Below are 21,008 nucleotides of genomic sequence, written 5' to 3' on the forward strand. Positions count from 1 at the left end.
TTGAGAAAATGAAAGGCTTCTGGGTGCTCCTTATAGTTTGGAAAATACTGTAATAATAATCATAATAATCATAATAATACATCAGAGTAAGGTTCATATCAAGGGAGAGACGGAGCAACGTCCTCATCTCTTGTACAGTATTTTCCACACTATAAGGCGCACCTAAAAGCCTTTAATTTTCTCAAAAACCGGCAGTGCGCTTTACAATCCAGTGCATTTTATAATCCAGTGCGCCTTATGTATGCACCGGTTTTAAGATAGACCATTCATCAAAGGTGCGCCTTATAATCCAGTGCGCTTTATAATCCAGTGCGCTTTATAATACAGTGTGCTTTATAATCCAGTGTACTTTATAATCCAGTGCGCCTTATAGTGCGGAAAATACTGTATTTACAAACCATAGCCTCCATTCTCATTAATAGTGTTGTGTAGAATCTGAAGATAAAATAATAAGACACAGAAAACGAGATCTTATGTAAATATAAGTCACATGTTTTTTAGACGGGGGGGTTCTCACAACCTTATGATGAACCTCACATTCAGTCCTGTGGGGGAACTCTGTTTGTTTTCTCCAGAGGTGATGGAGACGGTGATGAAGCATGTGACCTGATGAGGTCGGGGGGACTCGGAGTCACGCTTCTGAGGCGTGTTTTTACCATGTAGTGTGTGGGAAGACGTGATTTCTGAAATGATGTGTATGCTCCAATCAAGCAGGGATAATGAAGGATTTACACAGTTGATCTACTTGATTATAATAATAATAATCATAATAATGTGATAGCGTTAAATGTAAGAATAAATAATGAGACAAACAGAGGATTTTGTCCTGCTTTCTGATTGGCTGCTGCTGCAGTAGGTTTGGTTCATGTGATGAATCACTGGGTGAGTTAAAGCTGCTCTTAGAGGTGATTTCTTTAAGTGCTGCTTGTAAGATAAGGGTTTGATTCATGTCTTTCTCTTATGTTTTGTGAACCCTTCTGGAGGACCAGATTCATCTTGTGAGACACATTCAGATGTTTGTTTTATTTAAGATCTATTCACTGGGTTGGACATTTTTCTTCATCCCTGGACTTTTCAGAGCGTGACCTGGATTATGGTTTTTTTGCTGGAAAACATCCCGTGAGTCTTTATTTTCTCTTCTTTCCTGAACTCCGTGGAGTTCTTTATGGTGGTAGAGCTGGCAGGACTGCGCTTCGCGTTGCGGTGTGAGGGTGTGTGTGTGTGTGTGTGTGTGATTTTCGGGGGTTCTGTGAGCATTGCTCACTGAGATGAAAGAATCGGGCGAGATTGACAGCTCATTTTTTGTCGTGCCTTTCGTTGTCTCATCAGCATGTTGTCTCCTGCAGTGAGGAAAACTAATTATGTCTTCAACCCCCTGCTTCACCCCCTCCCCTTTTATTCAGATCATCACACTTGGAAATCATAATGAGTTTGTGGTGGACCATTTTAGCTCAGGAGAAAGGGAGTGGAAAAAAAAAAAACCCCACTCAGAGTCCATTTGCACCCACCCAAAAAGGGCCGTTGGCAATTATGGACGACCTTTTGACCTGAGAAAGCTGCTGCCTTGAATTCTTTTAGGGTCTAACCAGGACTTAGGTCGTCCCTGCACACCTGCCAGACTCTTTAAACCACTGCTGCCCCAAAAGCGTCTAGTTATCAAAGCGGAGGGACGGCGTGACGACCATCTGGGGGCTGCTTGTGATTATTTGGTGTAAAACAACAGTTGAAGTGGATCTGAAGGGACCTTGGTGCTGGTTGAGGAGCAGATGGTTTTCACATCTGGGCCGGAGGAAGTCAGCGGGGATGTGGAGGGTGTTGTGACGAGGTAACGCCGCCAAGCGCTTCTCGCTTCCCTTTGTGTCCAATGATCTTGGTCACCTCTCCCTCCTCATCCCTGGACAGCAGGGACAAAAGAGGAAGTAGAAAGCGTCTGACTCAAGCACAGCAAGGTCTCCTGGGAGAACGATTGCTCGTTTAACCTTGTGGGTTCGGATAGTGTTGATGAAATAAGTCGGATCCGTTCACCGAACGCAGCCAGAAAAAGTGTTTTGTTAGCAAAGAGAATATTATCCTCTCTGCACTGTCAGATGTCGCTTTGTGAATTCTGGAGTGTAATCCCTGTCCTTCAGCCCGCCTTTGTCCTCTTTTACTTACATTTCCCAGAATGCTTCAGTCCAACTTCATACAACGACATTATTTTACATGGCATTCATGATTAAAGCTGTTTTCCTGTGTAATTGAAACAGGAAGTCTAGAAAGAGCTCCTTCATTTTTTGAAGACTGTCGCCAGAGACTCACTTTTGATCACACAAACATTTTCTTGTGTTTTTCTCTTTCTTTTTCTTGTGGATCATAGATAATTAGTGCGACACTAAATCAATCACGCTCCTCAATCTTAGTCTCAGTTTTGTAGATCTTATTCAAACTGCAAAAATAATGTTTTTTTTTCCCATTTCTACTGTTAGATCACAATATTGTAATAAACACGCCGCTAGTTGCGTTTTTTTTGGCAACAGCTTCCTGTGCTCCAGTCTGCCAAACATTTATATTTATACATTTATTCAGAAAAGGTCTATCAAAGGTAATTCTGTCTAATCAGCATATCTTGTCACATACATCAGTCTAATAGTTTGTTAACACATATCTGCCTCCACAAAATTGCATAAATAACACACAATTTATTTATTTATTTGTGTAAATATCAACTAGGCTTATTAAAATAAGTGATCCCCCCTTAAGGGTAGGCAGATGATAGATAATGGGTCTGTATCAACATTTATGACTTTATGCATATGTTTTTCTTTATGAAAATACCAAATTGGTTTATTGTATTAAGGTCAATTAGTGAACCTATTTGCCTTTTTTTAAAATTAACTGTATTTATGTCATTTTTCAGAGGAATGGTCAGTGAATCGTAGTTTGGAAAGAAACTTTTGGAAGTTAAATACTGCTCTCAAAACAGAATGTAGCCAAGACCAATCAAAAACACCCTTTAGTGCTCAGGCAGTGGAACAAGGAGTGTGTATTCACATTTTATATTTTTATTTATTGTTATTATTATTATTATTATTATTATTATTATTATTATTATTATTATTATTATTATTATTATTATTATTATTATTATTATTATTATTATTATTATTATTATTATTATATTTATTTAATTCATTTTAGCTATTATTATTATTATTATTATTATTATTATCAATAATATTATCATTATTATTATTTATTATTTGTTTTATTTATTTTATTTATTTTACTTTATTCATTCATTTTATTTATTTATTTATTTATTTTTAGAATGCTTTTGGCTTTCCAGTCAGTCGCCCCACCACAGACACTGTCTGATCCAACGGTGTCTGTTAAGGGTTTGGTTATTAAACTATTTCACATGTGCATCATTTAAACAGGCTGCAGGTGTCACAGATGATCCACTGCCTCTACACGTTATTTACACGCTATCTACACGTTCTCTACATGCTATCTACACGCTATCTACACGTTCTCTCCAGAGAAACATCCTGGGCTTTAAACACAAGGACCTATACCCACAACATGTAGATTTGGTGTAGAATGTCAGAATTATTACAGTATTTCCATTGTGAGTGTTCTTGTTAGCTGGAGTTACCGCGTGTCACGGCGTTCTGAGGCGGGGCAGAGACTCCACGCTGAAACGTATCCTTGGAGGAAAGATTACATCTAGATGAACGTTGGAGGAGCTCGTGTCCTCAGACACCAGGCTAAGACTTCTAGATGAGAGATGGAATTAGTTGTGTGGCGTCTCCTGTGCTTTCAGTGTGTTTAAAAACGCCACTCTGCTTCTCAGGAGGACAGATAATCACTTATTAATGTCACGACATTATTTGATTTTGTCTACTGCGAAAGTAAATTAAATCTAGCTTGTAGGATTCTTTGACTTAATGCATTGATGGGATGTATTTGGGCTGATAACGCTCTGCTTTCTGGCTGGAATTAAATCACACTTGATAACACAAGTTGAACTGGATTTTCCAAATTGTGGAGCGTTTGACAGCAGCTGTCCCCCCCCCCCCACCACCACCACGCACTGAAAGCTTAAAGGCATGATGGGAAAGACTTCTTCCCCACGCTGACGACATGCCGCTTGTCATTTTGTAGGTAGGTACTTTTAAATTGTGTGAACATGCGTTAGATTAGCATGAAAATAACTCACCAGTCTCCAATTAACTGGTGACAAAGAGACACTCTAAGAAAACATGTTGGACAAAGAGACACGCTAAGAAAACATGTTGGACAAAGAGACACGCTAAGAAAACATGTTTGACGTCTGAGAGAGAAAATAAAGAGGAAAAAGCTGCAGTTTGTCGTTATTCCCGTGGTAATTGGGATAGGGTTGGATGAAGCTCTGCACCCAAAAAGGCAACCCCCCCCAACTAAGGCTGAAGCCATGTCTTCCTATCAGACAGAAATCACCAATTACAGTAATGGTGAATCCAATCCACACAGTGACGAAGACGTGACACCTTGGGGGCTCTAATCAGGACGTCGGGCTCACGTCTGCGTTAGAGACGGGGGCTTGTTTTAGTAGAACTACAAGCCCCCAGTTCACACATCGTTCTTATTCGATTTAGAACATCTGAAAATCACAAATTTATACTTTATTCAGAGAAAAGTAAAGTAGCTGTCATCGTATTCTGTGGCTTAAACGAATGTTTTTCCGACCAAAACAGGTTTAGTTCTGGGATGTTGGATGCTGTGTATTAAAAGTTCAAACCAATCTGTAATTATAGAGATTGTCTTTCACTCTAATCAACCAGGACAGAGATTCACTATGAGACGACGTGTCTAAATGTCACAAGAATTCATGTCAAAAGGTCACATACAATTAAACTGACGGCGTAGCCGAGCGTCCAGCGTCAGGAAGGGCCGAATGTTCCAGTAAAGTAACCTTGTGTTCACATCTACGTCTCTACCTGCAAGACTTTCACCTGGGAAAAACCTTTTTCTCTCAAGACTCGACAGGACATGACTAAGAGCCCCCCCAGGGGTCTTTCAACACACTAAACAACGCAATAACAAGTGGTTTATTTAATAGTCTGCTAACACTTTCACCACTAGCACTACATGACCTGTCCACCTTCAGGTGGTGGAGTTTACATCTTAGCCCCCTGAGCCCCTCAGATGGCCTGATCCCACCTGTTGGGACTATTAATAAATAAATTAGGAATTTTTCGACTTTGCAGCAGACGTATTTAAATCAACCAGAGAGGCTTGGCGGTCTGATACCCATCCATAATTACCACCAATATTAATCCAGTATTTCATCAGGTTATTAATACTGACTGAGGCAGACTGACACCTCTGCTGATTAAACCCTGACCCCCCCCCCCCCATCACCACATCCTCTGCAGGGGCCAGACCGACTGCTGATCTGTGGTTACTGGTATGAGACCAGTGTGATATACTAACAAACCAGCATACTGTATGGGTTTGTGTGTTTGCTGGTGGTCCTCCTCTAATAGGGAATCTGCATCACAAACAGCCCCCCCACCCCACCCCCCACCCCCTGCTGTCTACATAGCTGCATCACAGCGGATGTCTATGAATGGTCTCACAAACCATTATGAAGTTTAATAGTGAAGGATTAAGGCAATTCAGTCAGATTTACAAAAAGGAGAGGCTGGAGCAGCGTTTTTAATTGTCCCAGTGTGGCTAATGGCAGTCGCATTGGGTGGGGGGTGGGGGGCGTCTGAACAGACTCAACAATGTGTTCAATGCATCGACTGCTGATTATTTCCATGTGGAGGTTCAGAATATCTTCCACCAGAGCAACCAGTGTTTGGTATTTGTAGTGGAGGAAGATGAGAGAAAGATTATCTCCTGTTTTATTCCCGCTTCATACCTGCCCCGTCTCCCGTCGTAAAACACGTAGATTTATGATTCTCGGCAAAAGAAGCAGTTGACTTACAGATTGATGATGCTTTTTTTCCCCTTTCATCTGTCCAATCTCCATACTTTAATCAGTCTGCTGACTTAAAGGAGGTGCCGTTCTTGCTTCCCCAGCAGTGAGTGATTCATCTCCATAAGCTCACCACAAAACCACCAAACAGTCAAAATGAGAAAACATTATACAGCAAATAGAGCTGCTGCAAGACCCAAGAGGGGCCACCTTCAGCATGTTTGGCTTTTCATGAAGAAACGTTTCTTCTTTCCTCTCAATATCACATTTTTATTCACGCGGACACAGTGATGATCTCTGGCATGTCATTATATTACCCCCGTATTGTGAAGTAAATTTTTGTAACCGACCAAAAAGAAAGGAGTCATTATCAAGTCCAATATATGGTTGGCAGCAAAACAGACACTTAACTTGATGGAGAAAGTTCAATCTTTGAGATTGTTTCCCCAGATACATTTTCAAGGCTAATTATCTTGCAATAATGACATCATTATAATGATAGTGAGCCAGGACTCAAGTTGTTGAAGAGTGGATCTGTGTTCACACCGCGCAAACGCTGTTCAGAGCACGGGTTGTTTCACCCAATATAACAAATGAATTAAAAGAAGCTGCGGGCAAAGACATATCTCTGCTCGTCGAACGTTAAACATAATCTGTAAGGCAGAAGTTCAGTAGGAATTCAGCCATTATATACTGACCTGTTGGAAAGTCAGGTAAAGTGTCTTTGTCGACAAAATACCCATGGAGCTTTGCTGTGAAAACCGTGGTTCAGCATCCTCTGTAAATCTCGATGATGAAAACCCCAGAACAGCTCACATGGCTCGATCCTGATCTTCAAAAAGCTCAGATATACCAAATAGATCTGAAAAGAAGTTATTTACGTCCATCTTTAACCTTAAAGCTTCACAGAAGGCTGTAAGTGAAGAGCGGCAGCACACGGCCTGATGGATACGCATGCATCTGCATGAGTACAGTCTTTTCTGGACTATAAGGCACACCTGAAAGACTTTAATTTTCTCAAAACCTTATAATCCAGTGCGCCTTATAATGCGCAAAATACTAATGCTAATTCGTATTTTCCGCGTAATGTACACAGGGATCACATGTTCTCGTGGTGCACGTTCACACATTCATGTTTGTGCACCTTTTCATCTCTTTGTCCTACACTTGTGCTTTGGATGTATACATTTAAGCCTTCTTGCTTAACTTCATATATTTTATGAAGCTTTTGAAGACTGATACCCACACTATCAAGGTAGTAATGAGGTATGGAATACAAAAAAGGCCTGTCTTTGGAAGTGTTTCTCCCTAACATATCAGATTATTTATGACAAATTGCACCGTTCAGTCAACCCACTCAATCCTCTCACTTTGTCCTCAGTCAGAAGCTATACTTGGTCGGTCCTACTTCCTGGCATCATTATGATCCAGAGAAGAATGGGACAGAGGATTTGAGCCCTGCTTCTTGTTTATCCAGCTGGTGTTATAGAATCATCATCTCTCCATGCAGTGAATCTGACTCCGTGCCAGTCGCTGTGGAAACCAGCAGTGACCAGATGGGGGAGGGCACAGGTGGGACAAAGGACAGTGGAAGTGTCTTTGTAGGTCAGAGGGAGCTGTGTGCTGAGCAACCTGAGAGCAGGCTTTGTCTCAAGCAGCCGATCTCTCAACGCGGCTCAGACAGAAACCGTTCAGACGGGACTGTAGTGTCCAGAGATAATCAGCCGGTGTTAGAGTCTGCTGCCTTTTAATTCTCAAAACTGCTCCTTATGTGACCCATGCCAATAAATCATAGTCTTATTACATCCCGTGAAGCGGTGATGTATTGTAATTGTCAGTGTTTGTGTGTTCGTCTGTCCGTCAAGTATCTTCACAACCGCTGCAGATAGAAAGATGAAACAAAAAGCACATTACTCGGGCAGCAAAGGGGATGAAAATTAGATATTGACCTTGAGAACACTAGGTCAAGGTCAAATTTAATTTTTTTTGTATTTATCGTGGATTTTTGGTAGGCAGTCACGTGATACTGTACACACATTCTATTGGCTGACAGCATCCAGAAGTACGCTACGTTTCCGTGAGTCTCGGACTTCCGTGAGACACAAAAGTGCTTTAAACAGTCTATCAGAGTGTTTTAAAGGTAATACAGATAGAAGGTGGTTTAATATCTGTGTGGGGAGGGTTCATAAACGTTTAAATTACTGTAAATAATAAGATAAATAGTTTGTCGCTCATTCGTGGAATTTGTTAATCGCGTGTGGTTCCTGGAACGCATTAACCATGAGGAACGACGGCGCACTGTAGACCTTTTTAGGTATACATCTCTGAAACCTGATGAGATATAATCACAAAACAAAAAGCAACATTTCCAGGAAGCCAGAGGTACTAAAATGTGTAGGTCAGGGTAAAATGTTGGATTCAGGGGTGTTGCATCTCTGACTGCCTTGTTTTTCATTTTGAAGTCCTCGTTGGAATTGTTCAGTTTTGTCATTTCAGAAAATATTTTGACCACACGGTACATGTGGACCAAGTCCCTACTCGGTTTTTAGCAGTTGATAATCAGTCAGTTAGTTAACAGGACATAAAGAAGACGAGATGTGACTCAAGAGTTCAATCATGTAATGGATCAACACTTGATGTGCTGTGATCCACATGAACCGGCGTCCCTGTAAAGCGCCCCTCCAGGAGAAATATGCCTGGCGTGTGAAACGACACACCCAGTCGTGAGCGCCGGTACGCCGCCGTCTGGTTCCCTTCATTCCCTGTCATTTGCTTTTTGTCTGCGCATAAAGAAGACATCAAGCGAGCTCATAGCAGACAGATGAGTGATAGAGGAGCTCATGGCTGATGACAGATACAAAAAGCAAATCCTCCAAACTACAGTCAGGCACTAAGAAGGCTTTTGTGAGACTTTTTTTCTGCGCTGTGCCGTCTGGCTGGAGGCCTGTCTGGAGTGTCTGGCCCGGGGGTTACTCATCACAGCTGCCAGCATCACGCCGTCCCTTTGATTACAGAGCTGCTGCCGAGGCTGCTGGGCGTTCCAGCCTTATCCCTGATCACCAGGTGTATTTACTGCAGCTACGCCACACTCCTGACATTTCCTGAAGACGCACTCGGCCGACTCAAATGAGACAAAACGAGCGCCACACTTTCTGTTTTGATCATTATCATCATATCATTGGTGTTGGAGGCAGAATTGACTGCAACTGGCTTTGAAGGAAACATTTATTGGATCAGTGTGAGGTCTATATAAAGAGAAGTGTGTATATCCGCCTGTGAATGTGACCTAAGCATTGATACCATTTAGCATGAAGGACTTTGAAGATAGAGACGTCTGACTCAGGGAGAAACTGCTACGTCACAGATGTTCCTGTCTCCTACTTTAACTGTCATTTATATACAGCGTTAATGTTCCTTTAATAACTTTACTACTGGTACTATAGTTTTATTCCAAACTGTCCGACAGTGTTGATAAAGTCATAAGTTCTAGTTATCATGACCATAACCCCAAGGCAAACCAGAGCTCAAGACACCATGTTGCCAACTTATTTAAATGACTGGTTTTATCTAACCAGCAATCTATGAAATTAATACATTTATTATATTATACTCTTTTTAATCAATTTCACACAGATGTCAATCATTCAGCTACACCGTATTCTTTGTCCATTGTCTCAAACTGATCTGCGCTCCTAAAAGTCTCTCAAAGGAGCTCTACTGTGACTGTACCTTTAAATGCTAATGAGCTCCATCCGGACACGCCTACCTTACCTAGTTAAAGGTAGCATTGTTCTGTTTTTCTTCTGGGACAGAACAGAAACCATTACATCGAACTCTGAACTTCATCTCTGGGATGGACGTCGTCTTGTCCTGAGAGAGGGGAGTTTCCTCATGCTGAAGGGGCGGGGTTACGTAAATCACTTTTTTTATTAAGTCATGATAGGACATTGTCCTGAACAGTATTTGGGGACCGTTTCATGAGTTTGTAGGCTGAACAGTCGATACAGGACCCGTTTGTTTTCCTCATTCTAGGAGCTGGTAGGGTTAGGAAGGGCCACTATGTGTATGTAGAGATCAGAAAAAATGTGTTTTTCATATTATGACTCCTTAAATGTTATAGTTTTTCACTGATTCTCTAAGAAAAAAGAAAAAAAAAAGGATCTGGAAACATTTGGTGGCTTTTGTACACCAGTAGTAATAGTAGACTTGTGTTCTTGCACTGCATCGGTCATAGAATTCAAGCAGACTGAAGCTGTCTCATACTGTATTTTATTTTTACACTGGACTACACTCATGTGTTCTGAATATTTGGATGCTGGACTACAATTTGAACTCATGTTTAGTAGGCTGGTCGGTGATGCCGACAGCTTTGTTTGTTGCTTTGGTCTCTGAATGGAAATAAATCTGATCCCCTGGAACAATAACCAGTGATGAACGGTTATTGTATGTGTGTGTGTGTGTGTGTGTGTGTGTGTGTGTGTGTGTGTGTGTGTGTGTGTGTGTGTGTGTGTGTGTGTGTGTGTGTGTGTATGTGTGTTTGTCTGTGTGTGTGTGTGTGTGTGTGTTGCTTTATGTGAGTACTGAGCCTGTCCACAGACTCAAGATGTTCAGTGACCTCTCCACAGCAGCAGAGGAGTCCGTGACCGTCCACCACAGTGTGAACAGGGCGGTTTTCAGTACTTGTCGACTTTGTCTCAGGCTTTAATCTGATTTATCTGCATTTCATCTTGGAGAGCTGAAGGCTCTGCTGGATCTGCTGGCAATCAGCAGCGTGTTGAACCACACAGAAATAAGAGGTGGCTGGATATGATTTCCCAGAGATGGAATGTGTCCAGGACTGTAATTAAAGAGCATATGAACACTTAATTATTACGATCGTCTTCCCGACGACAGAGGTAGCTTTTGTTGTAAATGAATGTTTACGATGCCAGGTCTTACTTCTCTTGTCCAGATTTTCTGAAAACCATCAGGAGTTGGTTTAATGTCAGATTGTAATATTTGTCATGCAAGGTGCCAAACATGAGATTTATCCTCTGACTGAGGATGAGACCAGCTGCCTCTGTGGGAAACCATGATAAGTGAGACTATAGAGGTTGAAACCTCAAAATAATAGCAGTGCCTCAGGATTGTGACCCGGTGTGCACCATCAGGCCTCGGCGCAGCGCATTCTGCGAATTATCTCTGTTATCGGTCTCCGTAGAGCTCAGATGTCCAATCAGGGTTTCAGATTGGTGCACAGAGCCCTCAGGCAGCGCTTTGACATTTAAGGTAAGCAAAGAGGTGGAAGTCCGCTTGGCTGCTTAGCAGCTCCTCTAAATATCCACCGTCACCACGCAGAGCTCTCGGCTGATCGGTTTTGTGCCTTTGCGCTCCTCAATCTTTGTTTTATTAAGATATACGATAAAGCCGTTGTGTATTCTAACGCATATCTCTGCTTATCCTGGTCATGTGTTTGGGAGAGACGTGCCTCGCAGCCGCTGGAAGCAGAAAGGTCACCGTAGCAGTAGATAAGTGAAGTTTGTGCATTGTGCTTTCATTTCTCATCGGGCTGGTCTTGTTTGTTTCAGTCTGACATGAGCAGAGCCGGAGCCAGATAGCGTCTTTATAACACAGGTCACTTAGTAAAGAGACTCAGACAGGCAAAGTATTCTTTATGTCTTCATCAGGCTTTTGCAAATATTTCACCTTTTCAAGATGTTGGGTGTGAGGAATCTCCCAGAGGCAGCTCTTGGATATTTACGCTGATGAAGTGGATTCTGATGGAAAATTGTCTGTGAACAAAAGTGAGGTTTATTTACCAACTCAGAGCTTTTTCTTCTGGTTCTGACCACATGATTTATTTCCAGTTAAGTTCCATCTCGGCACGTTTCATCCAGCACACACGTGTGTCCTGTTGTGTACGGCTACTATAATCATGATTGCCAGAACAAGTCAACAAATGTTCTTATTGGGCGTTCTGGGAGGTTTAGTACAAACCCCAGACTCTATGTTTCTTCTGTGAACAGTTAAGAGTTTTAAGTCAAGAGGCTGGTTTTTATGTTTGTGCTAAATATGCAGTTGTGGCACAATCGGGCTGCAGTACAGTGAGTTTATGTTCCATGGTATCGTCCTGTGGGTCGTGTTGCCGTCTCCCATCTGGCCATTTGATTGTTTTGACCTTCTGAAACATGATCTGCGTTCTGCAAGACGGGAAGAAAATACAGTTCACACTTGCTTTTATTAAAATACGTCACAGTTGGCTGCTTGTGACCACATTTGTTCTGCTCTTTATATTTAATGTTGTCGGGTAGGAACACGGAAAAGATTGAACGTCTTTTTTTGTTTTTTTTCCTGTAGTTGGAAACAAAGCTTCAGCTTTGCGGCTTAAATTTATGTGGTCACATGTGTCCCAGTACGCTGCAGAATTTAGTCTGAGCCTTCTAGTCTGAATAAGATTATCCCTACCATGCAAAATACAAGGATTCTGGGTTTTTAAAAAAAAATACATTCTAAGACTGGAAAACTGTTTCCAAATCTCACCACCATTCAGAAAGAGAGAGATACGTGCTCTAATGTGTGTAATCCTAACACACATTAGAGCACCACTGCAACAGACCCGAGGAAACAGCTGACACAGCAACAACTATCTCTGATGGTACCAGAGCACACAACAGTGTGTCGGCCTGAAAAGAAAAGCACAGCAGCCACGGCTAATGTTAGCATGTTGTAGCATGAGCAGTGCTTGTTCATGAAGACTTAAGTCAGCTGACGTCATTATTTTTTATTATATTATATTATATTATATCATATCATCTTCTTCTTCTTTTCCTTTCGGCTTTTCCCTTCAGGGGTCGCCACAGCGAATCAATTTCCTCCATCTAGCCCTGTCCTTTGAATCCTCTTCTCTCGCACCAACTACCTTCATGTCCTCCCTCATTACATCCATAAACCTCCTCTTTGGTCTTCCTCTAGGCCTCCTGCCTGGCAGTTCAAAACTCAGCATCCTTCTACATTATATTATATTATATTATATTATATTATATTATATTATATTATATTATATTATATTATATTATATATTATTATGTATACTATTGATCATGTTGGATGCATTGATGCTCATTTCTTTTTGAAGTGATTCTGGTGACATGTTTTACATTTATTATTATATAAATGATAATTCTATTGCTTTAGAGATGAGAAAGTATCAAAGGAAGTTGATGTCTGGTATAGGTAAAACACCATTACAGTATTTTCTGGACTATAAGGAGCACCTTCAATGAATGGCTTATTTTATGTTATTTTTATTTTTTAAAATTTTTTATTATTATTATTATTATTATTATTATTATTATTATTATTATTATTCTTTTTTTGTCTGCATGTATTCTCATAGTTTAACCCCATAAAAGGGGGTCAACTTTTTATGAGATCAATGCTTATTTTAGTCTTGCAGCAAAATCTTTTATATATTTTAATGCGTGCATGTGACCATCACCGGTCCTCTCTGGAAACTAAGTTGACAGTCTTTATTAGAATTTCCTATTGTTAGCCAGAGAGGTAAGTGCTACACCTCTGTGAGTTAAGGGGGGAACCAAAAGGAGACAGGTAAAGAAAATACAAACAAGGTAGTGGATAGACAGGCAGTGCTATGGGAGTGAAAACGGTTTGGACTGTTTTCTTATATCTTATATCTTATATATATATATATATATATATATATATATATATATATATATATATATATATATATATATATATATATATATATAATAGCATCTATATATAATTTTATTAAATCTATTATATATATGAATGGCCTATTTTTCATATATAAGGCACACTGTATTATAAGGCACATTGTTGGTTGTTCAGAAATTGAAGTTTTTAGGTGCACCTTATAGTGCAGAAGATACTGTACTATCATTGGTTTAGATGTAATCAGAGCCCAGCCATAGTAACAGTTAAGATGGAACCACCAGGAGATGTTGTCCTCTGATCCATCCCAGATTTTTCTGCCGCTCTGTCCTGTAAAGTTGCCATTTTATTTGAAAGGTGCATTTTACTGCCCCGTTGTGAACAGGGACATTATTTCCACCATTGCTACCACATTATTATGTAAATTGTGGTTATGGTAGGATGGAGTTAAGATGACTCCATTCTTGCTCCACATTGGGGGGTGGGGGTGGGGATTCCATTGTAGGGGACTTGAGGAAATCAGGGAGTGTGCTGAGTTTTGCTGATGATAGACCGCTGGCTCTGCTCCCTAATTTGAACAATGACACAGGAAGGCTGAGTGCTCCTCAATAAGTAGAGTCCCTGCTAGCTAAACTGTTATATAACAAGCTGACCAATGATTTCTGAATGTGTTCCACTATTGAATGGGATTTTGATATTATAGGAGAGAGTGTGGCGAGGAACTCCAATGTGGATTAGAATGAACTTCCTGTCAGGAGGACAGGAGCCCTTGTGTCACATGTCAATGGAGTACAAACGCAATTTCTCCCGCTGACCTTCACTGGGATTGTCTCAGCTTCACAGCCCATACTTGGGCTTTTTGGTGCTTGTGAGCCAAATTGTGAGCTAAAGAGACTCTCATTGACATCTAATGTGCTTCCTTTGTGGCCGAACATGTTCCTTGAGCACATGTCTATCATGCTTCATTGTTACTCTCAGCTCTGACACAAAAGGAATGGGAATTGATCCGTCTCTGTTGATCCACAGAACCGATGTGAATATAGGACAGCAGGGTCCTTGAGCTGAGAAATAATGAGGAGAAATTTCACGTCTGTTGAGCTGTCAGTGAACATATCAGATATGTATTAATAATCATCCTTCCACCTCTGGAGCTGTCAGCCCTATAGAACATGAAAGGCCAGGGATCGCTCTCCTTCAAATCAGGACTAGCTAATTGCTTTCAAGCGGAGCCACCTCTGACCTCTCCACATGGTCACCAAAGGTGTCGCCGCTTCGACCGGAATTGTTATGCAGCGAACACTCCATCCTCTGCCAGGATCTTTAAAACTCTATCTTCAAACGCACGAGGTTCAAGGATACAGCACGCACCTCCACGGGAAATAAATAGAAATCACAAGCCTTCAGTTTGCATTGGACAATGTGGTGCTGCTGGAGCTAGGTCTGTCCCAAATACAGTCCGCACTATAGAGAGCTTGTAAAATAATTATAAGCAAACCTTGTTTTTTGAACGCTTTAGACATCCAACAAATCGGAATTCGACCAAAAAATTCAGAATTTTTTTGTCTTTGAAATCGAACAAAATTTGGAAGTCGAACGCCAACTCAAACAACCACAAAGGTAAAAATTCTTATCTTTATTTTTCTTATGCTTTAAACTGTAAAGTGCTTTTTATTTTAATTTACCGTACTGTATTCAATAATTTTTCACTTAATTTCCGTTCCATTGCCTACGGTACGAGTTACGGTACCGTAAACTTCTGTCCTAAAGACGACGGTAACTCGTACCTGAGGCTAACCTGATTACGTCCATTTTTTTTTCTTTCTTTCTCATGTTTGCTTCTTTCTTTTACATTTCTTTGATTTGTTTCATTACTATACAATTTGATATATAAATGTCATTATGAAATAACATGTTATGTTGAAAAAAGGTAGTTTTCTAGCGTCTTGGAAAGGATTAAGACCATTTACATTATTTGTAATGAGAAAAAATGTATTTGGAATTCACACAAATCGGTATTTGAACAGCCTTCAGGAACGAATTGTGGTCGGAAACCGAGGTTTGTCTGTACTGATATTAAACCACCTTCTATCTGTATTACCATTTCAAACTCTGATAGACTTTTTAAAGCACTTTTATGTCTCATGGAAGTGCGCTGCGTTCATTCTGAGACTCACGGAACGCAGCACTCTTCTGGTTGCCGTTAGCCAATAGCATGCACGCACAGTATGACATGACTACCTACTAAAAATTGGTGATGTTCTGTCTGAATGGTGCTGATAAAGAGAGCTAGAGGAGCCAGAGTTTCAGCCAGACTATCTTACAGAACCTCAGTCTGTAAACTTGTCATGTGAATTTTTATCCATCCAATCCCTGTTCCGTTATCATCCTCCTTATTCACTGTATATTTGCTTTTAATTCAAGAATGCTTATGTTGCCCACTGAGTGGATGAATGGGCTTCACAGCTAAGCTGCAACCTAGTTTCAATCTGGCCAGCTCCACAGACAGGTGGAGAATAGCTGGGGGCAGATAACATCCACCCACACACCCTCTCTACTGGGCTAACATAGACGAGTAAACACCCACACACCCCGTGTGCAAACATATGCGGGCATTCCAGCTGAAATTAGAAAAATAAATAAATAAAAAAACAGCAAAAAAAATTGCTGGAAAGATTTCGATGTCTTGAAATCCAATTTGCATCCTCCATGTGGGTAAAGACAAGCGTACCCCCACCAGAAGAGGGGATCAGACAGAGGCAGTAGTTTGACACTGAGTCAGACTGGTGCAAAGGGATGGTATGAGGGCATGGGGGGTTGGGGGAAGAAGGGGGTTGGGGTGGGGTGGGGTCACTGCACCAATTCTGCCTTTCCCTCTGACTCCAGTGACCCATGAACCATCCTGAAGTCATGCCGACAATGTTTGAGCCTGAGTGAAGTCTTTACCTGCAGCTGAACTGGTGTTCCAGTCAGTACAAGGTAACCAAGCTGTCCGGCCTTGACCTTAAAGGGGCATTCCGCACATTTTATACACACAATTCAGTTTATCTAGCTTCCATGGTTTGTAAAGTCTGACGTCATTGCCCCTCGATCATGTTACCATTATGATCTTGGATCAGGAAAAGAAGCATCAGTTTTCAGATGCAGATGGTGAATTTGTAAACTAGGACATTCCAAGGAGGAAGTAGTTTGAATGGTTGCAGTTTGGGATCCAAAAGTTTGAAGCTGTCGTCCTCAGCTCGTAGCTGCTGCCCTATTTCGACCACCGTTTTGAAATCTATATCCAGTGTCTTGTGTTAACATACATTTTTCATGAAGACTTTGTTTTGTGTAGAATAAAAGATGAGCCAGATATCCACACAGTTTAATTCCATTTCCCTTTGAATCCTAAGGAGGACATGCATTACTTTTGTTTACCAGCTCAGTTTTAGCACAGAGAATTGTAATTTGTTTAAACTTTAAAAACTTATGCAACCATGTGCACTAACAAAGATCGTGCCGCAGGCATTAAGATACATGAGGAAAACAACAGTAATTAATAAATGAGCTTATAGCGCTGCTATGGTCCATAAGGCAGAGACAGAGACGTTTATGTAATGAACTACCTCATCTTTCTGCCTTTGAGTTGAAATCAGCCAGCTGAGAGAAAGAAGAGGATATTGAAGACACTGTATGTATTCATAACGTATTCAAATGCACATCGTGGCATCGCAACTGTCTTCTGAAACAGTTAGCATTACAGGAGAAGGTGTTTGGGGTCACTAACACATTTTTTAATATCACAAAATGAATTAACAGTCCCCTTTATGACCAGCAGAACAATTCTCCAGTTTATCATCAGGTCTGCCTGATAGCATTAGTGGCTGACAGTGTGTGTGTGTGTGTGTGTGTGGGGGGGGGGGTCAACATTCCATTAGACTGAATGAAATCTGATCTTCATTCACAGCCCTGAACAATCGCTCCTGAGAAGTCACCTTGTGGGAATCATCTCTGTTTAGCCCATGTTGACTGGTCTCACTGGTCTCACTGGTCTCACTGGTCTCTGTAGAAGCACAGAGACCTGTTCTCTGTCGTCCGTGGCAGGGTAAGGGGTGGAGGTGGGGGGGGGGGTCAGTTGGGCTGAGTCATTGCGCTATAGCCGTGGGCAAGAGGAGGTAAATGGGGCAAATCTGGTGGCTGTGTCACACAGGGGGGGAGAGAAGCTGTGTGGGAAAGAAGCTCTGAGAGTCTCTGCTGCCTCCTGAACAACACACACCTCTAGACAGAGAGAGTGGTTCTGGGAAATCAAAATCAGAGTGTTTTCTATATAAATTACAATACAAAAAACTAAATTTTACAGGAAAAAATCATGACAGACAGGAGGAAAGACCAGGTATTGTACAATAGGAACCAGTATGTTCGGTCTGAGATGAGAATGGATGCAGGTTACAGCAAAGATCCATTGAGAGGTGACGCTGGGCTAAATCATTTGGTTTTAGTCTAAAAACAGCATCTATATACCTCACCAGGACAATAAAACATGTTCACACTTGAAGGTCCAGGAGGACTTATATTCATTCAGTCATTCATTCTTTTGGACAGTTTTATGTGTAATATTTGACAATAAGCTGATAAATCATTGTTCAGTTTAGTCCTTTTTTAAATGTCAAATTTAAAGTCGGTTGAAATCAATACTGAAATCAAGTTAGAACTAAAAGATTAAAACCATCTTTTCTGGTCGCATATGCATTGTACGTACATGGAAACATGATGTAGCTGGTGGTTACTATAGCAACAGCTGTTCTGCGACATGAGGCTAACATTACAAATTGTTGTTTAGGCTAACATTTTAACTCATAGAGGTTTGACATCATCAGAGAATGGCACGACTTCCTTCAATGATCTTACTCGCGTTGGAGTTTTCAAAATTGGCAGCATTTGTAAGTTGATAGTTGTTGTGGTGCAGATATAATAATAAGAAGGCTCTTATTTACTTCTGTTTTTGAACTTGGGCCTCTGTGCACAGCCAGGGCAGAAAAAAGATGTCTGAAAGTAAAGTGGGATGAAGGCAGTAAACGCAGACAGAAGCATCACTTAGTGTCTGTAAGTCGAAGGCAGGTCCGGCCTTGGGAAGCCGGCGCTCCAAATCTCAGGAACGTTGCCTGGGTGGAGGCAGAGAGCTGCCAAATGGGGTGAAGTTAAGCTGCACTAACTGCTTGTTGTGACTCGGGAGGGAAAACTCAATCGTCCCTTTGACCGGTCGACTGCTCTGAGAAAGGACACATTGTTCCTCTGTTTTGGATGGATTATGAGAGGACATGTCACAACAGCAGGTTTCTGACAAGGTCTTAGGTGTCTGCTGTCATGAGCATTACTGTCAGGAATGTCGATGAGGCCTAATGAGGTTTTAATCCAGCGGGAGTCATTAGTGTCAGGTCATCTTAAAACAATCCGGGGTCAGACTGTATTAAGGCTGCAGAAGTCCACTCCCACCGGGTCAATGAGCATGGCACCAGCACTCAGCACTTCAGCATCTCCTTCTAATCCAACGAAGGGGTCTCTATAAAATACGATATCTCCACCCCCCCTGGACGGGGTTGACACTGTTACACCTCACACATGTTGGAGGATAGACACGGTCTAAAGCATTTCAATAGACAAGTATTAACTTGTTCTGTTCATCATTTGTAGAGCTCAGTTTGAGACAGTTGGCTGAGTCTGTACATCATCACACCGTCATTTTAAAATTCCCTTTTTCTTTTGTGGAGCTTCACCGTTCACAGGCTTGTGTTTCACCTGAAAGCACTGCTCTGATCCCAGAAGACCCAGTGAGAAGAACTCAAAGCACAGCTTCTGACATGTGGCTTTTACCTCTGAGTCAAACTTGCTTAGACATGTTAATTAATATGTTTTTCCCCAAGAGTTGCATGAGTCATCACCATGTCACCGTGTTTACAGAGAGGATTTCAGGGCTGTTTAGATGGCAGATTTTCAGAGAGCGTAATTCCTGAAAGCACCATCTCCTTTGGGTGAGATACAGGTGTCCAAAACGCCTGTCCTCTTTTCTGCATGCGTGTTTCATGAGAAATGCTGCACAATAATTGTAGTTACAATGAAAATTGTGATTGAATGCCATAAATATGAAGGTAAAGGACATGTTAGAAGCAGAATGAACTGTTACAGAGTTGGTAGAAGGAGAAGTTAGTAGCTATTTATTCTGACTTTGCACTTTGGTTGAGAAGCTCCAATGCTGGGATCGCATCACACTGCCGTCTTCCAGTTTGCATATAAAGATAGTTAATTATACAAGTCAGTACTTTTTTATTGCTTCTGCATTTATCAGATCCTAAAAAGACAGTCTGTCAGGTCTGCAGGGACATCAGGTCGTATTTCTGGGATGTTTTACATCCAGGAGGAAATAAGTAGGTGCTATTTCAGATTAATTAATGCCTGTATTATACTATTATGTAGTATAATGCACATGCATTATACTATTACATAGTGTACTATTACATAGTATAATACATAATCAGGAAGTTGTAGAATGAATGGTAACTCGCTGAAAATATGTACGTATATACAAAACATGTAATTGGTCCTTGACAATGACCAGATGTCCATCTGGATTGAGTTTTCTTTGTACTTTCTGATAAATCAGTAATGGTGAGTTGATAGCACGGGTAACATTGTAATTGGTGATGTGTCCTTGAGCACGATATCGAACCAACTTGCTACATATGTGAATTAATTGCCGCCCACTGCTCCTCAGACACGGGTCAGATACAGAAAAAGTAGTAGTAGTAACGTTTCCAGTGTTGTACTGGAATACTCATACTAATGCATACTTGATGTAAAAGGAGGTTTAATATTTTTATATATATTTACCAGGTGAAAGAAAAAATAATCTTAATGGTTAAACGGATGTATTGACCGTTTTAATTCGACACACATCAACTTCTGTCATCTTAACCTGTGTTTCATTTACGACTGCAGAGCGGTCCTCCATGACCTTCATCCGACCGTACGGCGCCAGCAGTTAGGAAGTAAATCAGTGCAGGGCTCAACATCTCTGCTGTGTTCCAGAGCAGCGGCAGCAGCACTAAAATATGTAGAAGGTGTTGTGGCAGCAGCAGCATTATGATAAATAATGAAGGACATTATACATTATATGGCACACATGCAGGCTGAAGCTCTCTGAAAGGTTGTTCCGTTTGGCATCATCGTCATCATTTACCTTTGGGCGCTGACGAGTAAAAATGTAATTGTTTCTGTGTGATGTTTAGTAAATGTAAAGGTGGTGACATGTGAGACTAAAACGAGAAACGTTAGAATTAATTTAACTAAATTGTCATTTACATGTTGTTCTTATCCACTGGCTGCCACAAGTTCACACGGTAATTGAAATTTTGAT

General features: G+C 41.1%; 1 protein-coding gene across 4 annotated transcripts in view; it reads left to right on the forward strand.

The window, feature by feature from the left end:
• epha7 (eph receptor A7) overlaps positions 1-21,008 on the forward strand; it is an 81,017-nt gene that overhangs the window by 43,521 nt on the left and 16,488 nt on the right. The window lies entirely within an intron of this gene.

This window comes from Antennarius striatus, chromosome 19, assembly GCF_040054535.1.
Source record: "Antennarius striatus isolate MH-2024 chromosome 19, ASM4005453v1, whole genome shotgun sequence".
NCBI classification, from domain to species: Eukaryota; Metazoa; Chordata; class Actinopteri; order Lophiiformes; family Antennariidae; genus Antennarius; species Antennarius striatus.